Consider the following 27140-nt stretch of genomic DNA (forward strand, 5'->3'; position numbering starts at 1 on the left):
CAGCGCAGCCCGCGCCTCAGCCCCACGTGTGGCGGCGGAGCGGGGAAGTTGCCGGCGGCCGGCGCTGCGGACCCTGCTCCTCTCCCGCCGCTGCCCGGCCCTTCCCGTCCCTCGGGAGCACGCAACTCCAAGTAAGGGCGCGCGACGGCCCCGCTCCCGCCCGCTGTCCCGGGAGAGGCCGGCGGGTGCGGGAGGCGCTGGCGAGGGGCGGCGGGAGCGCTGTGACGGGGCACGGGGCGAGCCGCGGCGTCCCGGGAGCCGCGGGCAGCGGGATCGGCTCCCGGGCGGGACAACTCCTGCGGACTTGGGCTCCCAGCGCTCCGTCCCGCGGGCGGGGTGCCGCCGATGAGCCCGGAAAGTTTGGGAAGGCGGAGGGCGGGCGGGGAGCCGGGAGCCGGCCGGGGGCGGCGGGAGGGAGCGCCGCCGGGCCGGCGGGCAGCCCCCGGTGAGCTCCGCTGAGAGGCTGGCGAGCAAAATAGCTGCTCCCAAGACTCGCGGAAGACTTTCGGGGTTTGCGTGTTGTTGCTTTTTCTTTTTTAAAAATCTACTTAATTTCGATCCCCTATCGCGGGTACAGTTGTGCCAGAAAACGACCGAGACCTGTGTTTAAGCAGCCTGTTGGAAAAAAAAAAAAAAAAAAGAAAAATCTCAGGAAAGCATTAAAGGTGACCCAGGAAAGAAAGAAAGAAAACAATCTGTTCTGAATGTAAAAACGTGGGGTTCGGCTCTTTTTTAAAGCACCGTGCCCTCATTTGTGCGTGTTTTGTCCCTGTCATGAGCTGTCATGAGTTCGCTGCAGAGTTTTGTGGTTCTCCTTATTGTTGATTACCTTAAAATTTTTTTTGCTGTGTTTCTAAACCGATTGTAGTTCAATAGTTTCTCTTATTTTTCGACTGTTTTAAATGCTGTCTTGTCAGCGTAGTTTCTGTTCCGTGGTGTCTATCCTGCCTGAAATTTGTATGATATTTTTATCGGTCTGTGGGGTGGTGCCACCCTGGGTCGAACCTCTGGGGGTTTCCGTGTTTCTCTCAGTTTTGAAAATTTGATTGTCAGTTATTTTTAGCTTCGTTCAGAATTTCCTCCTTGAAATGAACTAGAAGTCTTACAGGAATTCCCCTATGCCCTGTTGAAAAAAAGTGAAATGAGTTTCTGTTGGTACATTTTTAATAACTTTTTGCTCTCCCTCGCTCTCTTAATTGCCTTTTAGTAGCCTATTTATAACATACAGACCTCCTAAGATGAAGCTAAGAAGAAAACTATTCTCAGCCTTTGTTGATTTCACTGATTCTTGTCAGATAAACGAACTGCTCCTTGCACAGCAATTTTAGCTGCTGGTTTCCCTAATGCTTTGTGGGAAACGTGGAAGGGACATCTACCAACAGGGATTTCTGGTGAAGCTATCAAATACTGTCCAATATTTTGGGAGAACTACCTGTTTCTTTAGTGCATTTTCCAGCCTGGACTTGCATAGGTATCCATGCTGCTCCTCGAGAGGGTTTTGGCAGAGCTGTTGGCCACAAATGCAGGGCAGCACAGACAGACTTAGAGAGATAAAGACAGCTGATGTGCAGAGCTGGGCAGCTCCAGATGCTGCCGGGGAGGGTGGACAGTGGAAAGCCCAGGGAGTCCTGAGCACACATTACACCTTTTTGGGATATGATCGGTGTTCACAGTCTGATAGGACTGGTTTGTGTTGAAACCAGTGAACATCAAATGTTCAGTAGTGACTGAACCTCCTATCTGTGGAGCACCATCTGAGCTTTGTAGCTACCCCAGAGCGTGGGGTGGAAATGGGCCTGTGTGAGGTAACAACCCTCAGTAATGCTCCCTGGCTGATCACTGGGTCATGCTGCTTGTTTGGAGAGGGGGCTGGGTGCACTAGCTGTGAGAGAGTGGACTGTGTGCTCACTTGTGCTCACTAGATCTGTATGCTAGCAAAATAATTGCAATATTTTAAAAAAATCTAATAATGTTTTTCTGTGCATTAAATAAACACAGAAATGCTCTTGCACATATATATAAGAGATACATACTGATTAGGTGATACAATCTACCTCCCTGGATGGTAGATGTCTTTGATGATGGCAATGTGTAATGTAATGCAGTTTCCTTGTTTGTTTTCACAAACTTTCCTTCTCCATCGTCTTTCTCCCTTTCCTGTTACTTTGAACACCAACAAGGCTTGTCCCATTGGTGGTGTTCCACAAGAAGCAGTGGTGGGGAGAAGCTGAACGAACTCCTGCATGAAGTCACAGGAGATGGGTCCTGGTTCAGCAGGCAGCACTGCTGTCATGGGGGCTGTGCTTAGAGAGATACGCTGATCTTTTGCAGTGCTGTTGGGGTTTGAGGGAACTAACCACGAATTCTCTCTGCTGAACTGGGCTGGGCTTTGCTTTTACTGCTACAGGTGTGCTTCAGCTGCTCCCAAAGCCATCTGAGCCCTTTGAGAATGGATCTGGCATCTCACTCAGGTCCAGGTGCCTCAGAATAAAATTATCTCTGTCTCCATACTAATCTCTCCATCATGAACTGCAAGAAGCATCCCTGGGTGGATTGACATCCATGACATGCAGTAGCAATTTCTGCTGCATGCTGATATAGATTTCTCTAGTTTTTGATTCATTATGAAAATGCTTGGAGAAATTGTCTCTCAAAGAGATCTTGCCCGTTGTCTTCTCTGGAGATGCCCAAGGCTGATGGCTTTACAGGGCCACCAGAACAGTGGCAGGGCTGTAAGTCCACAAGTTCTGTAACCAGGGGAGAATGTTCTTCAGAGGGCGAAAGATCCTGAGGTGTCCATGATGCCATTTTGGGTTGCTTCTTTTTTGGTTTGTTTTGGTTTTTTGTTGGTTTTCAAATTTTTTAAAAATTATAGCAGTAACAGCTTCCCATACAGCATATGGAAGTCCTGCATACAGCTGAGGAGTTAACTCTTTCCCATAATGAACAGAAAGGAAGGTATGTTGGCAGATGTGGTGTGTGTGTGAGGATTTGCTGAGCTCTTAATCCTGTTTGTGGCTGATAGGCCATGCAAATATGGAAGGGCATCTCTTTCAGTATATAAAGGTCTTTACTGCTCACCACCTTAGGGAAATGTGCTGTTAAAATGCTGTAATTGTTTTATCACTAGTTACAGGCCATGAAATTGTAGGTGTAAAATCCTGCAACAGTGCAGACCGCCTACCACAACCCTTTTTTTTTCTTTTTTTTTCTCTGTTTGCTTTTTTGGGTTTTTTGAGAGAGATCTTTACTTGTTAAGACAAACCATAAAATAATTACTGTAGGTAATAGAGGAGCCAGGCTCTGTAGAATGAATGGGGGAAGCAGCCAGAGATGAGATAGCTGTGAGCCCTTTGAGCACATGTGTATCTTGAGGGGATGAGAATGTGTGATAATATTCTCTCTGTCTTTTGCCCTGTCACTAGTTTAGTTTCAGGATGGGGTTTTTTCAGTCTTCTTTATCCTTCTTTGTTGTATTGTACACCCATTTTAGATGCAAAGAAGTTAGTCACTCTTACTTTCTTAAAAGTGTGAGCTTTTGGGTGTCTGTATACCTAGAAGTTTTGGACCACCGTTGTCATTAGAAATGTTGTAGAATTTCTCAAAAGGTAGGGCATACCCCAATCAAATTACTTTGCATTAAAGTTCTGAAACTACAAGCATGATTTTAAGTATATAAGTGATTGTCAGAGGAGTTATATTTTGAGTCCAGCAGTATGCTGGTCAAAACTTCATGTAAATGAAATAGTGCAGTGAACTTTCCACTGCAGTTTTCGGTGAGTGTAGGAAACACCATTTTTTGCAATTCATGTGTGCTACATAAGTAGCTACTTCATTGACGGGGGCTGCATTCTTGAGGCTGGAGAAGTTACATTGTGTAGTTTTGTGGTGAGATTTTTAGGGGATAAAAAGCTGCTAAGTACCTGCCTGCCTTCCTGTTTGCTCATAGCCTGTATTAAAGGCACGTGCCTACGATAGAGACCTTACCTCCACCTTAACCGAGGTTCGGTGGGAGGTGTTGATAAACCCAGAAATTTGGGCTGGATTTGTAGGTGGAAGATGGAGGGTAAGAGATTTGTGACACTGACTTTTGCAGCATGCACAGCACTTGACTGTTAGGTTTGTCTTGAGTGCAGGTTGCTGACAGAGCCACGCTCTTGTTTTCCTCTGTCTGTTAGGGCTGCTTCTGTGACCATAGTGCAGTCTCTGACTTATAAAAATGAGAGACAATAATATGGAAATTCAGGGAAAATGTCAGTCTTGAGTGTTTGGTGTTTTTTTTTTTTTTTTTCTTTAAATAGGTAGTAACAATAATGCTGGGCTTTTCCCAGTCCTCTGCAGGTGTCTGTGGGCCTGAAGATAAAGGGACGTAGCAGAGGAGTCTGACTGCACGCAGAGTGGGTGGGTTCTGATCTGCTCAGGTGGGTATCGACTTTCTGTGTTACGGCAGAGGGTCAGAAGAGACAGGTTTACAAGGTTTTGTGAAACAGCCTGATGTGTGGAAGCAGGAATGCTGAAACTCATTATTGCACTTACCAAAGCCTGTGAACCAGGCTAGAATGTGAACTCGTGACTGGTGCCCTAAGCCTTAGTGCCAGCTAACCTCTTTTCTGATCCCTTTCATGATTTTTATTTTATCTTGTTTGGATTGCACATGTTTTCCATTAGACTTTTTCTCTTGGTCCTTTTATTTGCACTGGTATTTTTCTTTCCTATTTACTCCAGCTGTTCTTTGACAGTTTCTCTGAATTTTAATTGCATTGTAAGATTTTTCTCCTTTGCATGACCTATGTTGTTTACATTTATTCTTCCTTTTTTTCATTATTCCTTCTTACATTTTTCTTCCTTTAACTCTTATCCTTAGAGGAACCGGTTTTACTCTTGGAGACCAGCCCTTTCTTATTGATTGCCAGCTGCTTTTATTGAAACTAATTTACATTCTCTGCTCTTATTGTGCTAGACAGAGGACTAGTGATTTTGAGTAAAGCTCTTTCCCGAAAGGCTTTGCTCAGAAATTGTCTCTGTATTTCACAAAAAGAGTGGAAAATAAAGAGCAACATCAGGGCAAAAGCTGCTTCTGCCTAAACCAATGTGTTTGTGCCTTTGTCACATGAAGAGTAGAAATGTGGCCTGCCCTGCTGCAGGCACAAATGACTTTTTGAGGCTGAAATGTGCTGGTGTGGTGAGGGGGAGTGCAGAATGATGTGGCCTTATGTTTACTTACATGGGCACCCCTTAGACCCTGGCAGTAACAAACCCAGTCCATTTTGATTGTGACTGAGTTCTGCCTTGGTACTGCTGTGATTTTTTTTTTTTCCCATAAACTGATCTAAAAAAAATTTAATAAGATTAAATATGCACTACAGTTAAAGAGTTGAAGAGCTATGTTTGCATGATGGTAAACTTGGGGAAAAATAGTTAAATGAGAGGAGATGGCTTGGTAGGCTTTAACACTCAAAGTACCATCTGCCTTCAGATAGCCTCATTACAGACCCTTCTCACAAGAACCTTTCTCAAGCCTTATTAGTTGCTAAGCATAAAGCCCTTGTGTTCAGGTCATGTTGATTTTGGGCTTTATGTCATGCTAGAGGTATGGATAATCAGGGTTTGGATGTACCAGACCTCAGGGTGTGCATCCCATTTCTTTCTCAGACTGCTTTTGGTTTATAAATTGGTCTCACTGCTTTTTCACCCAGTGTCAGTTGGTTTGACACCTTGGCTTTGTTTGTATATTTGGAAAGGAGACTGTGGTACAGTGCTTAGTGTCAGGTCCAGAGGGGGAGGTGTGTTACATAAATTTGTTACTGTTACAATTGTTAAATTCACTGTAGTGCTCTGCCTCTCAAATGCTTGTTCTTAGCATGGCTGCTTACTGGTAATTATATGTCAGTAGCATCATTGCATCAGGACAGATCTTTTACTTTGGCATCCAGCTAGAAGCATAACAAAAGGAAAGAAGGTGCAGGATGGATTTTTTAGTTATAAAAGTGCACCCTCAAACACAGATTAGGTACATGGCTGCCATGATACAAATAAGATAAGAGATCCCAGAGCCTTTTATTAAACTTACTGGTGCCAGTATTAAATATGGCTCTGAGCCTGCAGTCATGCCACAAAAAGACTCAGGAAGTTTATCTGTGGTTAGTTGTCTTTGCAAAGTCAGGTCTGCTTAGAAACCTGTGCAGTTACAGTGCTGGGTCTGGCCATCAACTCAACCTTCACAGCCTGCTTTGAATGGAAAAACATACAGTTAAACTCTAGCATAATTTAGGACAAAAGCTGCAGGATAAATGTGTCTGAAGTGGCTTGAGAGGTTTAGGTGTTAATGCTGCACAGCATCAGAAAAACTTGAGTTTTCTGAATTCATACCTGTTACAGGAGAGGCTTGTATTTATAGTGTTATAACCTGTGAAGCACGTTTGCAGGCTTGGAGTCCTAGAGTTACTTGTGATGAAGTACTTCAGCATAGAGGAGAAGGCTGCATGACAACTTTTTCCCTTGATGTTAGGGTTTGATACCATTACTCAAAAGCCTTGATGCTGTTTCTTGCTGCTGAATTATTATTTCAGTCTGCAGAGCAAACAGTTTCCCTCCATTGTTTAAGTCTTTCCCGCAGTTGTAAGAGAAATACTTAAGAGTACAGGAAACGGTGTCTGTAAAAGTAAGATTCGATCTGAAATCTGATTGTCTGAACAATTGCTAAGTCTTTTACACTTCTGAAAGTTGAAGATGACTTAGTTCTTTCTGTTGATGATTTACTCAGTATGTTAAACTCATTGTACAGTAATCTCCATCAAACACACTTTTGCTTTTCTTTTAAATTGCATTATGAATTGAGGAAAAGAAGCAGAAATATTTGTTTACAGTATAATTTTATTGTTTTTTCCCCATGTCTTCCAGCTATAGCAGGGCCTTCCTGAGTTGGGAGAAAGTGAAACCTTCTGTTCTGTGTCTCAACAGAGCAAAATGCAGAAGCCAATAGTAGAAGTAGGAGTGAGAATCCATTTGACTTTTTAAATTCTGGCCATTTTTAATAACAGGATGGGTTATTGCTATTGAATATGATGTATTAAAAAAAAAAAAAGGAATTAAAAAAAATTACTTTACTATGTGCTTAAGGAGGACCAGGGGGAGTTTTCAAGCACCCCAAAAGAGCTGTAGGAATAAATCTTTGGAGCAAATTCAGTAACAAGTAGAAATATTTGTGTTGGTTTGTGCATCTTAGCATGGATTTCCTCCTGAACTAATCACACCCCTCCTAACACACACACACAGTGTAGCTATACAGTGCCTTGCAGCCTCACCTGCACTTTTCTGCACACCCTTCCAAGTAATTAGACAGGAGCAGGATCTTCTGTGTAAGCCTTTGAGCTTTGTTATTTCTGTGCTCGGTGTAAAATGCAGTGCTGAGAGAATGGCCTTCTTTGACTTAGGCACAGCACCTGGAGCTGCTTTGCATCTGATCCCCTCTGAACAGGAGTGAGGAGGATTGGGTCTGCCTGTGGTGTAGTACCCTGTCATACCCCAGTCTAGTTCTGGTAAATCAAAACTGTTGACAGCTGGCTTAGCTGGTTTTTTCATGTTCTCTTTGGAACAAGATGATCTTTAAGGTCCCTTCCAAAGCAAACCATCCTCTGTATATGTTCCTGAAATGCCCAAATGCCAGTGGGAGGTTAGTCTCAGCTGTCCTTTGTGACTGAAAGAAGTTCTGTGTGGTTTGGGGAGGGATGTGATTTCTTTGCGGTGGGCTTTTTAAATTTTTTGTTCTGTTGTGTTTTGGTTTTTAATTTGGTTGTTTTGAGGTGTTCTGGAAAGAAAGTACCTGTGCAATTGCTGCTTAATATTTAACGTCTGGATATGTTTTGGCAAAAATTGTTTTGTTTTCTTTTTTTCCAATGCCTCACAGAAAAGTGAAAAAAGATCCCCTGGCCCCTAAAGCTTTTCTGCTTAATGCACTTCCTTGACCTTTTCAAGTACTTTGTGCTTTTGCAAGGATATAAACCTGGATATTTTATATATTCTGTGTTGCTGAACTAACTGGAAAATTTGGGGGTTTGGGAGATAGGAACTTTGATGATAAATGCATTTTTCGCTTGTAAAACTTCATCTGTATTCTCTGTGCTGGGCACTCCTGAAGGAGAAATTCAGTGTGAAGAGAGGTCTTGTGACAGTTTTGCCCTTAGCAACCCTTAGAAGCACAGGAGAGGAAGAATTAAAGGAAAGAGCTGCAGTGTGCAAAGTCTGAAGAATTAACATCAGTCCCTTTTTCATACAGTGGAAAGAAAAGAGTTGACGAAGAAGAAGAGATCTTTCCTGTGGTACTGGTAGAGAAGTACAGACGATATCTGATAAGGCCTCACAAGCAGCAGAGGTGTATCACACTGCAGAAGCTTTCTGGGCTGTGATCAGTGCTCTAAAACACTATTTAAGAAACTGTCAACAAAATATGTGTTCAGCTGGTTCATCTGCAAACTTCAAATGTATTTGATAATCCCCATATAGTGCAATTCAGAAGTATTCTTAAGCTTAACCTTATTTTAATTTAAAAAAGGGATCATGGTAGAGGATGCCACATTGCATGTTTGCTGAACAGCATATACTGTCTGGGTAAATTACTGAAAACTTTGCCACGTGGCATTTATTTTCTCCTTTATTTTATGCCAATTTTTTTCTGGGTTTTTAAATTTTTTTTAATTGAAATGAGTGGGTACAAACCTTTTGCTGAATATTTCCACCCATGTTTTTATTCATTGTGTGAAAATAATATGACACTGTTAACAAAAAAAAACAAACAAAAAACACCTCAGGTTGTAGGCATATATTGTAAGATCATTGGCATTTTTTCCTGTTAGAATGATAGTGGGTGCAAAGGTGTGTTTAGCTTGAGGAGGAATATAGTTGCTTTCCATAATAAATGCTATTTATGAAAGTTTATTACAAATTGTCTGCGGGAGTGTGAACATGCAACGATCAGGGTGTATAATGTTTTCTTTGAAACACACCTTTGGTGAACATGTTTTTAACAGTTGCTAATCTGTTTCCTGCCTAGGAAATGAAGGAAGTCAAAGAGAAAAGAAGATTATGGACATATTTGTTATTCAATGCTGTGTTGTTTCTCTGACTTCCATCTCCTGCGCAGTTAGAAACTCTGCAGGAAAGGGATATGTGACTTGTGTTGAAAACTTTCAGATTTCCTGTTTCCCTGGGCATGTAGTTTTCTAGCCGAGCAGGTTAACCTTTACTGCTGAGCTGTATCTCTCCATATTTTAATTTGCCCTGGAAAATTTTTGGTCTCTGCAATTCCTGACCACCCTGGACAGCTGACAGTCTCTTCCTTCCAGTCTGACAATACCAGCAGTGCAGTGGCACCAGCTATGTGCAAGTCCCTTTGAAAATTCTGCTGTCAGTTACATTTCTTGTGAATAAAGTGTTTCAGAATTCCAGGGAGCCCTGAATATAAACGTATCAATTATGTGTCAACACAACAGCATCTGTCATTGAAATTGGGTATTGTTTATTTGGCATCAGCTTGGCAAAGATTTGGCTGACAGCCAGAGTGAAATATTCCAGCAAAAGCTGCTGCAACAGGAGCCATCTCAGAAGTAATTTGCTGAAATTCAGGTGCTCTAACATCATCTTTTAATAAATTCTTAAGACATGAGGGACCTTAAGCAAAAAGCCTTTCATGTTACACATTCTTGCCTCCTGTTATTTCTTTTTCATGTCCATTTTTTTTTTGTTTTGTTGTTCTTGTCTTGGAAAAGATATGTATAAGGTTCGGGGATGTATATATCCAGTGATTTAATATCCTTTTTTGGCTTTCCACTTCTTACTTCAATGTTGTTTATATAAAAGTTCCAAATGAATGCGATCAGTGATGCTTACTTTGGGAAAACTTTGCTTAAGTATGAAAGAGGCAAGGCTCTCAAAACAGGAAAGTAAGAAATTGCCCCTTGTAAAAGATGTGTGTTCTGGAGGTTTTGCATGTTTTTTTCTTTTCTGAATAACTTTGTCTCTACCTTGTTTTTTTTCTTAGGCATTTTTCTTAGATTTAAGTAAGTTTTGCGTTCCCAAAGATGTGAGTAAGTCAAAACAGTAATTTCAGAAAGTTAGGAAACCCAAAGTCTGTAACACACTCCATTTGTCATGGACATAACTGCCATGGTTGAGTAAGCACTTCAGTGTACCTGTGGGAAACGGGGAACTCAGATCACTTTGTTTTTATGGATGATCTTTATCATACTTTAAGGAGGCAAAGAGGAAACTCTTTGATGGTAGAGCTTGTAATGGTCACCTGGTTGATTCTGATACCTGTTTAAAAACAAAACCAGGATGAGTTGGAAAGGAGGAAATACAGCAGAAAGGCTCCTGTAGCATATCTAAATGTTTACCTCATGCCTTTTTACTGACTCTGGGCTCCAAATACTCCCCATCCCTTAATCAAATTAAAGTTTTTCACTTGGGTGCTAAAAAACCATAATTTCTAGGAAAGCATTAAGAACAATACAGGGATAAAAGTATTTGGGAGAAAATACACATTGGATTTTCAGTGCTGGAGGAAAAGCTTGTAGAATAAAGATGAACGGGTTATTTTCAAAGGTTTTTAGGGTTTGGGTTTTTTTCTGGGTTCCTCCCCTCTTTCTTGAGATTTGAAGTCCTATGAAGTTGAGTTTTTCTCAGAGGGGAGAGACAATGAAAGGGAGGGAGATCTGTCATATTGTCTGCATTTCAAATGGGCTGTTTTCTCTTTGGTAGAAAATAAATAGTGAATTTGGATTAGCTCTTAACTTGGTACTCTCAAAAGAAATCACATTTCTAGAGTTAAGTAATGAAAACCTCTTTAGGAAAATCAATGTTACCTGTATCCAAGCTCAATTTATTCAAGAGGTCAGCTTTGTGGCTGCCCCGGCATAGCTTGAATTTAATCATTAACAACCTCTTAATGACTGTTCGCGTAACTTCCATCTGGTATTTTATATAAGCATAAGCCAAGATGATAACAGAATGCTGTAGTAAAGCAGTGTGTACTATTCAGGGAAAAATCTCATTCCAAATCCTGTATGCAGCATGCATCAGCCCCAGTGAAACTGAGAGAAGCCCATTAAGAAATCCGATTAGCTGTCTGCTCTCTAGGTGAGTTAAAATCTCTGTCCAGCGTGGTAATCAGTGATGTCTAACTGCTGGCTTATCTGGTAATAGTGCTGTCACCTTTTATAGGCGCCCCTCTTGCAGTTCCTCCTGGCTTGTGTATTCATTTCAGCCACGTAGAACACTGAGCAGCCAAGTGAGACCCTGCTATAAATTTTAAAATCCTCTTCAGAGCCGAGGCTGGCACTGTCGTGTTCTGTTGTGTTGCCCTTTGTTCCTGCAGGTTTCCTTGTGAGATCTCCAGGTGCCGTGTAAGCAGTAGCACACAAGAGTGGGGAGGGTGTGCTTTGTGTGAAATCAGCATGGAAAAGTGCAGCATTAGGTTCAAGTTTCAAAGTAATGTCAAGTACTAGTTAGTGTGTTTGCTCCAGCAGTAGTTTTCTGCAGGTGAGAAGAAAAAAAACCATACCATTTCAGGAAGAAATAATGGGAAATATTTCAAAAGTAGCTTTAGTTAGTGCAGTAGACTGTAAAATCTAAATTGTTTTCCTGTTAAAACACAGAATGTGAAGGAGAGCAGTTCTAATGTCTGCAGTTTTGGATGTATTTATCTCCAGAAAATACAGATCTGGTGTCCCTTCCATATCCATAGGTGTTAGGTGTTTGTGTCCATGGAGAGACCTGGCTGAAGCCTGTGGAGCACTGCAATAGCAATCAAGATGAGTTGCCAAATGGGAACTGAACTTTTCATCAGCTTTTGCCACATGAATATAGTCCTGAATCTTTTGAAGGTGTCATCTGTTGGTAGTTCCTTCCCATCCATGTTTGTTCATCTTCTATTCCTTTCACTCAGGGGAGGTGAATTTAGACTGCAGCTGTCTTGATAGTTGAGGGTTTGTTAATTGTTAATGCTCTCTGCTTGTGGGTTCCATCAAGTTACTGTGATCTCAGCCATACTTTGTTTCTTATTTTGTATTTCTTTCTATACTTGCTGTTGTGAAATATATTAATACTGTGTCATTTCTGTTTAGGTTTGTGAACAATTTTGAACTATTTTTAGCATCCTCAACTGATTGAAACTTCAGTGTGCTCTCAAGGAAAGTGAGATGATACCTATGGTACAGCACAGTAGATAAGAGGTTATGCTTCTCTCTTCCCCTTTTCAGAAGTCTGCTTTGTAGTTGTAGTTCTAGTTTCAAATCTTGGTTGATTTGTGAAATGAAATCTCACTTCTCTGTGGGAAAGAGGGGTAAGCAATGGCTGATGGCCTGTATCATAGGAGGAGTAAGCAGGTATGAAAACTCCAGCCCTTTGTAGGAAAAAGATGGTTCTTAGAGTCCTGCTGGAGGTGGTGTGTACTGTCCTCACCTCGAAGTGCACAGAAATGTGTTTGTTGATTCTCTTGGGTTTTGCAGACCCATGCTCAGGACTATCGGTACAGTATACTTGGTGTTATTTAGAATATTTAGGTTTTGGTCTGGTTAGTAAGAGGCTCTGTTAAACTACTGCTGGGTTTTCTGCTTAGGTATTTAGTTTATTCCACTCTCTGTGTTGAACCTCCATTCCTTTTCTTAGTCTTGTCTCTTCTTCCCCATTCAAATTAGTTGCAGTTTTGAATGAAGTAAACATTTTCCTTTTCTTTACATTTACACCAAAAATTCAAAGGACAAACTTCCCCTTCTTCACTCTGAGGAGTGAAGTGCTGTTTTACAGTACCCTTAGTTTAAATATTGGGGGTTGCTAATCTACTCCTTGAACCACAGTTCTTGTATAGAGGAACAGCTTATTTGGAGCAGTATTTGCAGAACCATTTCAGTACATCTCACTCACTATTTCCAAGTCAGTGCTGCAACCTTATATAAGCCAGTCTCCATCCACTTAAGTCCAGGATAAATGTGGTGATTAATATTTATATAAAAGCTTTCATGTTTCCACAGTGAAATTGTCTTACTTTGAAAAGAAAAGGTGTCTTTTTCCCTGTTGACTTGGTGTGGAAAAAGCTTGCAAAGGCTTCCAGCAGCACTGCATCCGAGACAGGCATCAGCAGAAGAACTGAGGTCATCTTTAATTCGGTATTTCATTTTGTGAAATTGCCTACTCCAAGAGAAATAAAACATTTACATGTATATTAACCAGTGTTTGCCAGCTCTTGGAATAAAGCCAGTTCTCTCAGGGCCAAACAAACGCTCTGAGTGAATGAGTAATAATCTGCAATTGTCACTCCTAATTTATGGATGAGTAGATAGAGCAATGTTTGCCATTTTAAGTTGTCCTATTTGCTTGAAAGACTAGAAATCATGATTAGCTGTTGGCTTGGAGTATCAATAGCATGTCTGTTTATAGCTGATTTACTCAGTATAGCTGTTGCAAAAGTTCAAGACCTCCACACATGATAAGAAGTAATTGTGAAAGAAGATGAGAACACATGAAGGTTACAGATGTTTTGAGACAGTAATTTGGAATCCACAGCCAAAAGCTGAAGGATAAATGGCATCTCTTCTTTTTAGATGACATGCAAGGTCTCCCTTTACCTCGTTTATTTTCTGAGGAAATCTGTATTGTTGTTAAGAGAAAATTTAAAAATCCATGGATTCCCAAGATAATGTCTGTATTGGCTTTTGTTGTTGATAAGTAAGAGGAGAGCATACTACTGATTGTCTTACAATGATGTTTCTTGTCTCTGAGCCTTTCCATTTGCCTAATTTTCCAACAAATGCAGTTAAAAGCAGTTTTGGAAACTTTGTTTTACATATTCATGAGCATGCTTTTGTCATGAAGTTAACAACAATCTTGCCATGATTGGGGTGAATAAAAACAGACTCTGTTTTATTGATAAAGAGGTGTGTTTTTAATGAGAATATTTAAAATCTTACCTTGTAAAGCCTATATTATATACTGCAGGGAGTCAGATAGCACAGCCCCTCTGGAGTAGGAGTTTATGGGAATGAGGGTCACTCTTGAGATTAAATTGTCTGCAGAGTATCCTGTGAAGTCTCCCATGAGGTCTCCCGACTGGTTGTGGAGGAGGCTGCTCCATCACACCTAAATACGTAGGCAGGAGATGGATGAGAAGTAGGAGCCTCAGCTGTCAGCCACTAAAAGCAAAGACACACAGTGCAGAAGTGAGACTCATCACTGATGTCGGTCTTCTTTGATGGATGGACTCTTCCATCCACTTCTTTCAGTCTTTATTTTACTTCAGTGCAGCTTTTCTTCTGTGTGCTGGTTTGTCTTTGTTTTAATTTTCTTTTTTTTCCCCCTGCACGCTAAGGGGGCTCTCCTGCACTTTCTGTCTGGGCTTTATTATCTTGCTCACCTATTTTCACTGCATCATAACTTTTTTCTTCCTTTCCCCCCACTGCATTAAACTTCCTATCTGTCATCTTGTCAAATGAAATAACAGTAAGAGTAGGTGGTGTTGATGTAGATATCAGGATGTCCACAGCCCAAGGTGCAGCCATTAATGTTGTCTGTAAGCTATGGAAGACAGGCTCTGAAGAGGTGCCTAAGGACATGATTCCTCAGCCTCTCTTGAAAGGTCAGACATAGGACTTAACTTCTGTACTGTGTAGCCTTAGCTGTCACTTGGTGTTTGCAAGCACTTGGATGAGATTAAAAACTAATACATCCCTCTTTTGAGAGAAGGTCAAATAATACGTGATTCAAACCCTACACGGACTGGATCATGGCAGGAACCTTTAAACACCCATTCCCTGCCCGTGCACAGCTCCCAGAGCCATCCATGAGCTCCAGTGCTGACTTGACGTCTGCTGTTGGGGTTCCAGGAGTAACTTGGTTTGATTGTTGAGTGCCTGCTGTTAAATTGACAAGAGGGATCTACTGAGTACTCCAGTAAAATGATAAATATATATATATAATACACTTATCAAATGTGGCTGGTTTAAACAGGAAGCAAAATGAGTTGTATTTTTAAGAGCTGGTCAGCAGTATCTTAATAAAAATAGGGGGTACTACAATAGGAATAGGGTACTACAATAGGAATAGGGTACCACAATATGAATAAAAAAAAACCCAAACAAAAAACACTGAAGGAAAAAAAACCAAATGCCAAACCTAACAAAAAAGCAACACCCCAAAGAGAAAAAAAACAAAACACAACTAATCCACCCAGCAGCTTGGAGCAGTATTTCTTGAAATTGCTTTAAAATATGAAACTAGTTAAGATTAATCCAAATCAGTCCATGCAGAGTAAGACAGATATGTGCTTAGGTCTCAGCAGCAGCAGGTGCTTGCAGTATTATAAATAGCAAGCAATACAAATTGAGGTGCTTATTAAATTTGCCTTTATGATGCTTTGAAGAATTGCCCTAGAAGAGAAAAGAAAAATTACCATAGGCTCTGGATTAGAAGGATGACTTAAATAGCTGTGCTGCCAAAGGAAGCAGAACATAAACTAGAATAAGTGATAGACTTGTTCAGAAAAGGTTATCTAACAGTGATTTGTCTCTAACATGGAGAGGTTGGCCAAGAGCTTTGGAGGGATGTGATTGAACACAGGAGGGCTTAATTTTTTTCATCAGTTTTAATACGGTATTGAGTTTTAATATATTTTTCAGGAGATTGCACTGTAATCCTTTCTAGCACTCACATTTCTCAGGTTTTTCCTTGTTTCCCTCTTCCTCTTCCCCCAGCTGACAAGACCTAATTCTACAGGAAATGTTCATGTTTGTGAAATGGACCAGTTCAGAATTTTTGCAGCTTTTTTGGATAAGGCCATGGTGAGGATGCTGTATTGTACTCAGAATTTTCTAATATTCTTGAAATACTGTAGGGCCTCTGCAGAGAAGTGGCTAAGCATAACAGCTAAGGAATTGTCAAGTAAACCAGATCAGAGCAACAGGCTCAACTGGCAGACTAATAAAAATAGATCAAAATCTGCAGTGTTTTTTTTCTTTAACAAGATACTCAGATTGATTTAATTTGGCAGGGAGCATACCAGGAAATCTTAGCATGGGAAAATAAGTGTGCTGGGGAGGACCGAATTGCTCTGTGGAAGATCTGCTGTCCTACTTTTTAGTAACAAAACACAGGCATCCTTGATGGTGGAGGGAAGGTCTGCAGTGGCACAGTTGCTCCTGCACCCTTCTGGTTGGGTCACTGTCTTGGAAAATGCCTGGCACAGAAACAGCAAGGGCGTCTAGGTTGGGAATGGTGATGACAGAATGAGTCGGTATCACTGAGTGAAGGGGAAAGGGAACATGTGTAGATAACTGGACTTCAGGCACCCATACCTTCATCTCCCTGGCCCTGCATGCATGGGCTTACACAAAGAGACAGTGTGCCATACCAAGCTTTCAGTGTATTTTAGATATCATTAGGAAATCATTGCAACCACGTCCTTAAGAGTTGCAGGAAAAGGACAGCTAAGTCAGTGCACTACCCTTGGAACAATGCAGCAGGGAGAGAAGCTTAGTCTTGCACTGAGCTTACTGGGGTTAATGCGGTATCCTGTATCACTGGTGACTCTGAGAGTGATGCTGTGAATGCAGCAGATTGCTTTAAAAACAACGCGAGTGGAAAAGGAGGCTGTACAGGACTAAATGAGAGGGGTGAATGTGACTAGTGTTGCATAGGGGGAGGTGATGTTTTGGTCTTGGTAAGTGCTTTAAAAGGAGGTCACTTACACTGCACTGTGTTGAACTGTGGTACTGATCAATAGTTGCTTGCTGAGTGTTGTAGAGGAACTTCTGAGACATCCTTCTCTGACTACCTGGGCTTGTTCATAATGGACTCTGTTACACACATGGCTCCACAGCATTTGCTTCTGCTTCCAAGTTTTTGAACTGGGGGAAAGTCTTGGCAGTAGAACTGTAAGCAAGAATATATAAATAAATAGGTGGTGCAAGAATCAGTGTTGCAGACCTGATCAGGCAAAACAGGTTTGTGTTTATAGGGTGGCTTTGCTAAGCAATTCCCTTTGGTTAGAATGTGCAAAACCTTCTTTCTGTTTGTAATTTTATTAAGTCTTAATTAAACTTTCTGCATTTAAATTAGTTTACATTAATGTCACACTGTCTTATTATGTGTATATTGACAGACACTAACAGGAATTTGATCAGCCTAATCCAGCTGTATGTAATTATGTGCCTTCCCCTTAAAGAATTGCGAAGAGTCTATCAATCATGGCAGGAAAGCCTACTGCTTTATTATAATGTGGGATAGTTTAGTGAAATGTAATAAGGCTTCAGGTTTAAGCTGGAGAGTAAACAGAATGAGATTTTACTGAGTAGTAGGAAGAAAAACTTCCCCACCCATCCTGTGTTGCAAATCTCAGTTCTTATCTTTCCTCCCCCCACCCCTCTTCAAAAAAAAGGTGTTCTGATTGCATTGTTTTCGCACTGATGTTGAGAACATTTCTGTAACTGAAAGGAATTTGGGAAAGGTGTGGATTTCTGGCTGCTGGAGGAAGAGCTGTAGCCTAAAACTGTAGTGCTCGTCCAAGGTAAGGTGGAGGCTTTTATTTCATTCATTGATCACTTGATTATCCAGATGAAATGAGTGCGTAGAAAGCAGCAGAGGTGGGAATGAAATCTGCCAAATGGCAGCACTGCATAAGCTCTAAAATAAAGCTTGGAAAGCAAGTGAGGAGAGTAACAGGTACCCACTTCATAGATTGTATTTGGGTTGATTTCTGTGTGATTTAGTTACTCTCCAGTGTCACGCAGTCTGTCCCTGTCACATGTGGGAGCAGGGAGAGACAGGCATGTTGCCAGCAGTCTTTCCTCAGCCTCCTACTGACAAACTATCCGTGCCAAGAAAAGCTTGAAAAACCAGAACTTCAGACAAGCCCCAAAGGGGATGAGTTTGAGATCTGAATCCCTCATTCAGTGTGTTCTGACTGATTGCATCAGGCTTGCTTTAAATCTGTGAATACTTCTAAGATACTGTATAGAATAAAATGGTAAGTCCAGTGCTGTCCATTTTCTGCTGTGGGACTGTCTGGGGGATTTCAGGTGCCCAGCTGCATGCACATCCATCTTGCATATTCCTGTGCCAGATAGTTCTTTATGTTTGAGCTGGAGGAGCGAGATTTCCCTTTGTGCCTTCTGAAGAAACAAACTGTTTCACAAATAGTTCTGATCCAGCATACAGAGATTGTCTTGTGGTCAGGAAGTACACATTTCTGGATGTTCTAGATTTGTGCTATTTCGGACTGTTCTTCCAGCTTTTCTCTTCTGTCAGTCACGCTGCATCCTTCTCCTCTCCAGTGCACACACAGGTGTACGTACACACAACCTGCTGCCCAGGCTCAGCTCTTGCCTCTGTGGTTTCTGTGGTTTTAGATTTAACATTCCATCCTTGCTTGCTGTGGACAAGGATTTTTCCGCCTGCTAATCTTTAGCATCAGATTTAACATTCCATCCTTGCTTGCTGGGTGGACAAGGATTTTTCCGCCTGCTAATCTTTAGCTTGCATTGAATTTTCAGTGCCAAAGTTTTAAAGACAGTAGAATTGTAATGAAAAGCAGTGACAGTCCCTCAACTCTCCTGTTTGCGTTACTGCGGCCTCACTGCCATTGTGCCTGGCACATGCCTTGGGGATCTGTCTCAAAGGCGTTTACAGCGATGCTGTCTCACAGACTGGCTGTGTTGGGAACCCTTTAGTTTGAACAGGGGAAGCACCAGCCAGACCTCATGTAGGAAAAGTGTGTTTCCCATCCAGGTCGTCGTCATTTCAGAACATGAGCGCTGCTACCCTCTGGTGACAGTTCAGCTTGAGGTGTGGGCAGTGACACAGCCAAACTGGAAAAGAAGAACATTGTTTTCACACCAGACTCATGTTGCTGCCCCTCCTGGAAGATGTCAAAGGTTGGTCTGGAAAAGCAGCACTTAAATTTTGAGGAGCTCTGACACCAGTGACTAGGTTATTATTTATTTAGTGTGGCTGTTTACAAACTGACTGAATTTATGTAAATACACTGGAAAGATAAATGTTTTGTATCCAAAAGAGCCTTGTCAGGAACAGCTGAGAAAATTACCTTTTATGAAAACAGCTGAGCAAACACATAATACCAAGTCATATGCTAGATGTTGTGGTTTACTGCATTTATGTGCAAGATCATCTGTAGCTGTGGAGATGCAGAATGTCAAACTCTTCTTTTACAGCCTCCCCAAGGAATCTAATTCATGCAGTGGCAGAAATGACATGTTTATTTTTCTTGTGTTTTCAGTAAACATTAGTTGTATTTCTTCATTGGACTGCCTGTTGGAAAAGTTGGCTACATGTTGGTTCTTTACCAGGAAAAATACGGATTATTTATCCACCTGTTCATGGTGCAAAAGAACTCGCCTATTTATTTATTTAATTTTAATTGCATTCTGCTCGGTTTCTTTGCTGCATTCAGGGCAGATAGGATGGCACTGCAGGTCACCTGGCCTCTGTTTACCAATGCCTCCCCAAATGCAGAGATCCAGAGCTCTTTGTTTCTAATGGAGATTGCTTGCTATACCCAAGTCCTTAGAATTGTGAGAATCATACAGAAATAGCTTTCTGCTTTGGTGGCCTTGCTCTCTCTGACTTTCTGGCAGCATTCAGTGATGGCTTTCATTTTCCAAATGCTGTGAATAGTTTGGAGACTCTCAAAGCTGCATTTACAGTAAATGTGATGTTGCAGTAATGATGGGTCAATTCAGCTTTAGAAAAAAAGCCACCACCTCTCACTAAAAAATAATGTTAAACCGACTTCAAACAGAATCTTAATAGTTCCATATTGCTCGGTGTATAATTAAAAGCTTTCACCCTTGAAAACAGGGTTCTTTTTATTTGCTAATTGTAATTCCTTGCTACAGTTAAATAGACTGAGGTAAATTTTTATGATATTAAGAATTGGCCTCATGCTGTAACGTGCAAATCCATTTTTCACAGAGCAAAAATTTTTCTCTTAATGCTTTTCTTCATTTTTAGAAGACTTTGAAATCATGACAGTGTCACTGAAAGACAGGATCTCAAATTTAGCATTGCAAGCATTATCTTCAGGTATGCATCAATTCTGCCGTGCAGCTTCAGTTTAGAAGGAATGCCTGACCCAAAGGATTTTGATCATGGAGAAGGAAAGTTATGTTTTTGGCTGTTGCTGCAGTCATTGCTTGTTTTATTAGGGGATGGCTTGTACAAATTAAAAAATTGGATTTTTTAAAAGTTCCCCTCTTTAGTGGTTGCACAGAACTGTGTTCCAGTACCATAAGAAGCTCTCCTGTAGCTGGAATATTCACTTTGTCGTGGAACCCCTTTTGTGTTACTCAGAGTGGGTTGTCTGGGGAGGTTTGGGAGGAGGATGTGACTAGGATTGAAGGATTTTACTAATCCTTTGGGCAGGCCCAGTCTTTAGGGTTCAGAACTCATAGTCAAATTGGCAAATCTTTGCTCTGTCACTCACAAAAGTGATTACATAGAACAAGATTTAAAAAAAAAATAAAAATTTACTTCCAGTATTAAAAATGAAGTGTAATAATTGTGCTTGAGTGTGATGGAAATACTGCTGGACATTTACCACTGCAGTTGCCTAAAAACTGTTAAAGTTGCCCTTATTCTCCCCAAATAGCTCCCTCCATAGAGCCAAGCTTGCAAGGCACCAGGTGCCTAATGGGTCTGACACAAACATGGGCAGGTTCAGCTTTGTCTGTGTGTGGGAGATGAATTCCAAACTGGTCCAGGTGCTGCTGCAAGTTCTACCCAGGTAATAGCCACATTAAGTGATGAACATGTTCTCCAGAGAAGATGGAAGGGTTGTTACTTTTTACATATCTGCCACAACTAAAATGTGTAGTAAAATAGAGTTGGACCTCAGTGGATGGAAAGGCTGTGGAGAGAATTATACTCTCTGGAGACCTCATCTAGAGCTTCATGTACCAGTATTCCTCCTTGTACATCTGTTCCAGACTCCTACTGAAATACTTTTCAAAATTCCCATTTAGCTTCATGTCTAATCTGGCCAAATCACCTTAGAAAGTGATGCTTTGGCCAGACCTTAGACTTTCAGGAAGGAAAATTCCCCATCCAAAATGTGGTATGTCACCTCAAGGTAAAATTAGTTCTGAAGTAATCAATCTGTTTCATGGAGAAGAAGCCTGGAGAAGAGGAGACTCGGGGGTGGCATTGTCGGTCTCTACAACTACCTGAAGAGAGGTTGTAGTCTTCTCTCAGACAACCAGTGACAGGACAAGAAGACACTGTGTTAAGCTGCACCAGGGAGGTTCAGGTTGGACAGTAGGAAGAGTTTCTTCACAGAAGGGGTGATTAGACATTAGAATGGGCTGCCCAGGGAGGTGGAGTCAGTGTCCCTGGAGGTGTTTAAGACTGGATGTGGCACTTAGTGGGAGAAGAGGAGACTCGGGGGTGGCATTATCAGTCTCTACAACTACCTGAAAAGAGGTTGTAGTCTTCTCTCAGACAGCCACTGACAGGACAAGAAGACGCTGTGTTAAGCTGCACCGGGGAGGTTCAGGTTGGACAGTAGGAAGAGTTTCTTCACAGAAGGGGTGATTAGACATTAGAATGGGCTGCCCAGGGAGGTGGAGTCAGTGTCCCTGGAGGTGTTTAAGACTGGATGTGGCACTTAGTGCTACAGTCTATTTGACATGGTGATGTCTGGTCACAGGTTGGACTTGATAATCTCAGAGGCTTTTTCCAATCCAGTTGATTGTGTAATTCTGTGATTCTGTGGGGTAGCCTAAAATAATCCTTGTCCTTTATTAAATAGTACCCATGGTTTGTGTAACAGTATTACATGCAGTTCAGTCATAATTAAAAAAACCCCAAAACATTTGCCTGGTTTCAAAGCTAGGAAATAAAGCATCTCTGTTGCTTGGACCCCACTTTTGTTAAGGATGGAAAAAAGAAATGATATTACTTCAGCCATCTTGTGGGCTCCCCATGCTGAGTGGGGCAGCACATCAGGGTTCCTTCTGCACTGTCAGAAGCTGCTGTTCCTTTGCAGTGGTCACCACCTCCACTGCAGGGAGCTGAAGTTCTGTGAGGTAAGGTGGATTAAAGCTTTGTGTGCAGGAGGCCCTGCACTGCTGCTCTGGCTGCACAGAGGCCGTGTCCATTCTGCTGGGACTGTGCAAGGAGAGGACGCTGTGCCATGGTCTGGGGCTGCGGCAGCACTCAAGGAACAATCCTGTTTCTCTGGTGGGGAGGGATGTCTTTGTCATGAGGATAGGGAGTGCTCCTGTTTTAGTGACCACACAGTGCTGAGCAGTGGTTCCCTGCTGGCCAGGCTTCCTCTTGCCCTTGGAGTAGGGGTCCCTACCTCCTCTTTCCAGCTCTTGGGGCCAATGGTTCTTCCAGCCTCCATGCAGCAACTCCGGCTGCATGACCTGGAAGTAATCAGCCCAGCAGCAAACATAAGTAACAAGCTGATAAATTTGTTGGTTTGGCTTCTTCTCAACTCTGATGCTGGTGTGTCTTAGTGATTGGGATCTATTGGTCTGGGGGCTTTATAATGCTCAAATAATCTGAAGAGTATTGTCTGCTTAGATGTCTTGTGTCCTTTTTTCCAGCTGCTGGCAGGCAGTCTGAATACTGTGTGTCCATATCGTCTGCTGGTTTGTTGTTTGATTTTGTTTTTAATGACTCAGTAACATCCATAGCCCTAAGGGAAAATTTAAATTATAAAAATTAATTCCTGTCAGATTATTTGTTTGAATTTCAAGTTGTTTTGCTGTTCCAGGAATGTTGCAGTGTTGGTAGCAGGATCATGAAGCCAGGTTGAGCCAAATTGGCTTGCATACACTTGTGATTTTGGATTTTGAGAAAAATGAGTCAGTTTAACATGGTTAATACATTCATGCTGTAAGGTTGGTGATAATAAGTTCTTTAGACATTGAGACATGCAATTACCCTAAGTGCAGATAAACAAAATCTTTTGTGCATGTGTTGCATATGCAGATTTGGAATACTCCAGGAGCAGTGGTCTAGCCCGAGTTGAGGCTGCCATTCAAGACTCGCAGGAATAGCTTTGTATGGTGTGAGGAGCTTTTAACTGCAGATTATTGAAGCTCAGGGTTAATTTTACCAAAAAAAAGAAGATGACAGACTGGCATAGATGTGGTTGGAAGATTGTTGGTATATTTTGAAGGATATCACTCAGATGCCACTACAGCATTCTGGTATAAAATTGTCCCTGCTTAGCCACAATTGACTTGGTCTAAGAAGCTGTCAAATACTCCAGCACTGGTATGAGTGACTTCAGTGACTCAGTCCAGCAGTTCATGTTTTTAGGTTTTGACATTAGCTCTGCAGAGACAGTGCAGAGTAACTTAACCCAGATGACAGAATGAAGAATACTTTTGTATATAAAAAGCAATGCTAATGATGGGCAAAGAGGCATGTAATTGCTCTCGTAGGCAACCCAGAATACTAAATTAGTGAATTTGTGTTATGTTGAAGAACAATGATGAAGAACAATGAAGAATGTTGTCTTTAGGTTTCTCCTCAGTAACCTGAATTTTTTTACTGTTTTTTTTTTCTCCTGGAAACCTTAGCTCTTTAGTATTAAGTTGGGGTAGGCATTGTGAGATGGGTATTTCAAACAACTTCACCGAGTCAACACTCATTTTCTTGACTTGGCAATCAAGATTGTTTCTTTCTAGCCAGCAGGTTTCTGCTTTTGGGGGAAACTTTGCTATAGTGAACTTAAAAATAACCTCATCACTCTATGCAATTTTATTATTGAATTTTAAGTTTCAAAACTGATAAAAGTAAGGTGAAGTTACCATGTCTGGCTAGTGCCAGGCTGCTGTCATAGTGTTGTGTACTACAGGTATGCCACTTTTGCCGGTGTTAATCCCTTCTGTTGATGTTCTGCTTGTGTACCAGCTGAGGGAGTTGCTGGCTTTCCAATTAAGGCAGTAATTGAACCAGTTTGATCACTTTCTCCTTTGCCAGATGTCTGGGCCAGTTGAGCAGTTAATACTGATGGGAAGTAGCCTTAGGAGGATGGGATGTGTGCAGCCTGTGGCAGAGCCCTCCCCTCTTCAGGGGAGACTGGCATGGAAAGGAGACTCAGCTTTTGTCTGAGGAGGAAAGGTGAGCTTCCAGTTCTTCTGCGGCAAGGTTTGAGTTTGCACAAGCCTGAAGTACCTGTGGGACAACACTTTCTCATTGACCTTTTGATAGTGGCTTGCTCTGAGATGTTTCAAATGAGCAGTGCTAATGAGACTGTTAATTACACCCATCCCAATGCTGTATTGCTTCCTTCCTCTCTTCACTGGCATTCAGCCTTCTCAGAGCACAAGCAGGGTGTTTGCTGGCTGAGGGAGGATGAAGCTCAGTAATGTCAGATAATTTGTTCTCATGGACTGTGCACGCCACAGGGAACAAGACCCTAATGTTGTAATCCTGCCCCTGTCACTGTGTTGATGTGCTTTATGGATCTGTTTCTTTTCTCCCATAATTTTTAGTAGTCAGTGAAGGCCCTGGGGGCTGGTGAGAGGCTTGACAGTGTAAAGCACTCTGAATGTGCTTGTACAACATGGGCTCTACAGTTAATTCGTATCCAGCTGAGCACTGGTTTTTCAGGCATGTTTCATTCCAGGATGAACATAACAGAATCTACAACATCCTGGACTTTTCCTGTGGGAAAGTGTTGTTTCTTGCAGCAACTGTCCAATCCTGGCGGTCATGGCTGGGCACCTGGTGGCAGCAGGACCCTGGCAGCAACTTCCAGAGATTGACCACTTCCATTTTATGGTTCAGTTAAGATGACCCCTAAGGCTTGTGTCTCTGAAAACGCTGGGTCAGTTTCGGTGCGAGTCCATCTCTGCCAGTGGCAAAGCCAAGTAACGCAGTCTACTGGATACGTATTTGGAGATTGATGCCAGCTTCCCAAACCGGAGAGTGTCAGCTTGCAATTCAAGTGCTGCTGACGTTTGCGGGAAGGCTTTCTGTTCTAAGCTGTCAGATCTTAGCCAGTGTATGTAATTAACTTGGTATAATTCTGCTTCAGAATGAAATATTCATTCAAAAGAGACTTAAAAAAACCATCCTGATGTTTTTAGTGTCTGGGTAGTAAGTGATGCTGCACAGAACAAGGCATACATTTATCATTAGAGAGATTGGTTTAATGGCAACTCCTCTTTGTTACTGTGGTATACAGAAAGTCCCAGGGGCTTTTACTGTCCATCACTTCTTGGGTCTTGTGGGTAATCCAGATACAAAACCCACAGACATACATTAACAGTGGAACCAGAAAATAATACCAAAATACAGCCTGAAATGTTTTGGTTGGCTAATTATCCCAAAGGACAAATGTAAAACTTTATTTTGCATAGTAATTTTTCTAGAGTTTGGTAATGAATCTTGTGAGCAGAGCAGGAGAGGGAATGGAAATGGAAGGGGTAAAAAATTTGTTTTGCCCCAGAGGACATTCAGAAGTTAGTCAGGGAAGTGATAAAAATACCACCAAACCAGAAACTCATGGCTTGCAGGTGGTGTATATCAAAAGCTCCTCCCTGAGTTAGGGAGCATTGAAGATTTGCTGAGAAGAAAGTTATGGAAGTTTAGAAATTACATAGCCCATTTGATTAAAAGATGGGAACAGGGTGTTGTGTGTAGTTGCTCCATCCAATTCTTGCTTACTTCCCCATCCTGAAGTTCATTGACCACTTCTGGTCTCTAAATCTGTTACATATTTTGATTCTGAAGGAATTGATTCTTTTTAAGACTTGAATTTTATTGTTTCCTCTTTTGAAAAATATCCTACGCACCAAGGTTCCCCTTTTGTGCTCTCTCAAAACTGAAATGAGGGGTTTGCCTTAGACTGCAAGCTGAATTTGCTGTTTACGATCAGAAAACAACTTCCTGAAAGATGTTTAGGCAGGGGATATAGAATTGATAAATCCAGCTGAACACTGAGATCTTGTCATGCTTGATTCCTTTTTTTTTGTTGGGAATGGAATTTTTTTATGGTCATGTTGGCGTTGTTTATTTGTTTAGATTGCATCCAGGATGGACCATACAAAGCCAGAAGTATTGATTCTTTGCCTTGTTGCTGGTTTTGTAGTACCACAGGCTTGCTGTGATAGTCTGGTCACTTCTATCAGTCCAAGTTTAGCAGAGTTATTCCACATTGTACCTTAAATGATGCAAAGTAATTGCCTGGATGAGATTCACAGCAGACAGGTTGTTACCTGTGTGAAAGGATGAAAAGTCCTTTGTAGCTGCACATAACCTCTAGGTGAGGATTCTTGTTTTGTGGTGTTTTTAGTTCCGTTTTGCTTTTGTGATGAGGCTGATGAATGAGATTGAGTGGCAACACCAAAAGAAAGCATGTCACCCTCAGTGAAACCTCTTGTTTTTCAAAAAAGTAGTCATAAGACAAGTTGTAGCATCAACCAGAGATGACACATCAAGAGGAAATTGTGTCTGGGGTGAACTGAGCTTTACACCTTTGCTTGTTGACATATGCTCCTCACCTACAGCAGCACATTAAAATCATCTTTACATTTTGATATAAAAAAGAGGGAAAGAAAAGAGGAAGTTGCAGTAACCCACTAGTTACTACATACGTTTTATTCTGAGTATATTAGAATGATGGAAAAACCTGAGTTCATGATTTGCTTCAATTCAACTCAGTATTTGATACCAGTAATTATAACCCTCCAAATCTGTGTTTGTTTATGTGTGGCCTGTGTCCAGCTGTTGTGCCATGGCAGAACTGGGGGATGTGGTGGAGAAGAATATAACTATTGGCTGGCATCCACCCTCTCTGTGCAGCCAGGGAATTGCACAGCTCCAGGCAGCTCAGGGGCAAAAAAAAGTTTGGGATGGAAATGTTAAGCCCCTACTAACTCTCATTTCAGAGAGGCTTTCATACCGTGCTGTGTTTTTGTTAATCTCACTTTGTAGATACTACTGTATTTAAAAATTGTCTAGGAGATACTACAGAACACCTACCTTCTACTTTATTGATGACTGGTTGTCTACACCAGTGGTTAGTAGACTTGTTATGGCTGGGGCTTCTTTTCAATTTGTCAATGACAGCTGCAATGAGAATGACAGCACTGAGTCACATTATGATTTAGACTTTG

General features: G+C 41.6%; 1 protein-coding gene across 4 annotated transcripts in view; it reads left to right on the forward strand.

Moving 5' to 3' along the window:
- Positions 1 to 6: 6 nt before the first annotated feature.
- SMCO4 (single-pass membrane protein with coiled-coil domains 4) overlaps positions 7 to 27140 on the forward strand; it is a 28776-nt gene continuing 1642 nt past the window's right edge. Inside the window, exons 1-2 of one of the 4 annotated variants that reach the window (XM_039718742.1) lie at positions 10 to 131; positions 4332 to 4421. The gene's annotated coding sequence lies outside the window, so the exon portion shown is untranslated. Of the gene's footprint in view, positions 132 to 4331; positions 4422 to 17509; positions 17552 to 17687; positions 17691 to 27140 lie in introns of those variants that run through there. The other 3 variants (XM_039718740.1, XM_039718739.1, XM_039718743.1) reach the window with 3 other exon arrangements.

The sequence above is a fragment of the Passer montanus genome, unplaced genomic scaffold, assembly GCF_014805655.1.
Source record: "Passer montanus isolate IOZ18808 unplaced genomic scaffold, ASM1480565v1 scaffold4, whole genome shotgun sequence".
Lineage (NCBI taxonomy): Eukaryota > Metazoa > Chordata > Aves > Passeriformes > Passeridae > Passer > Passer montanus.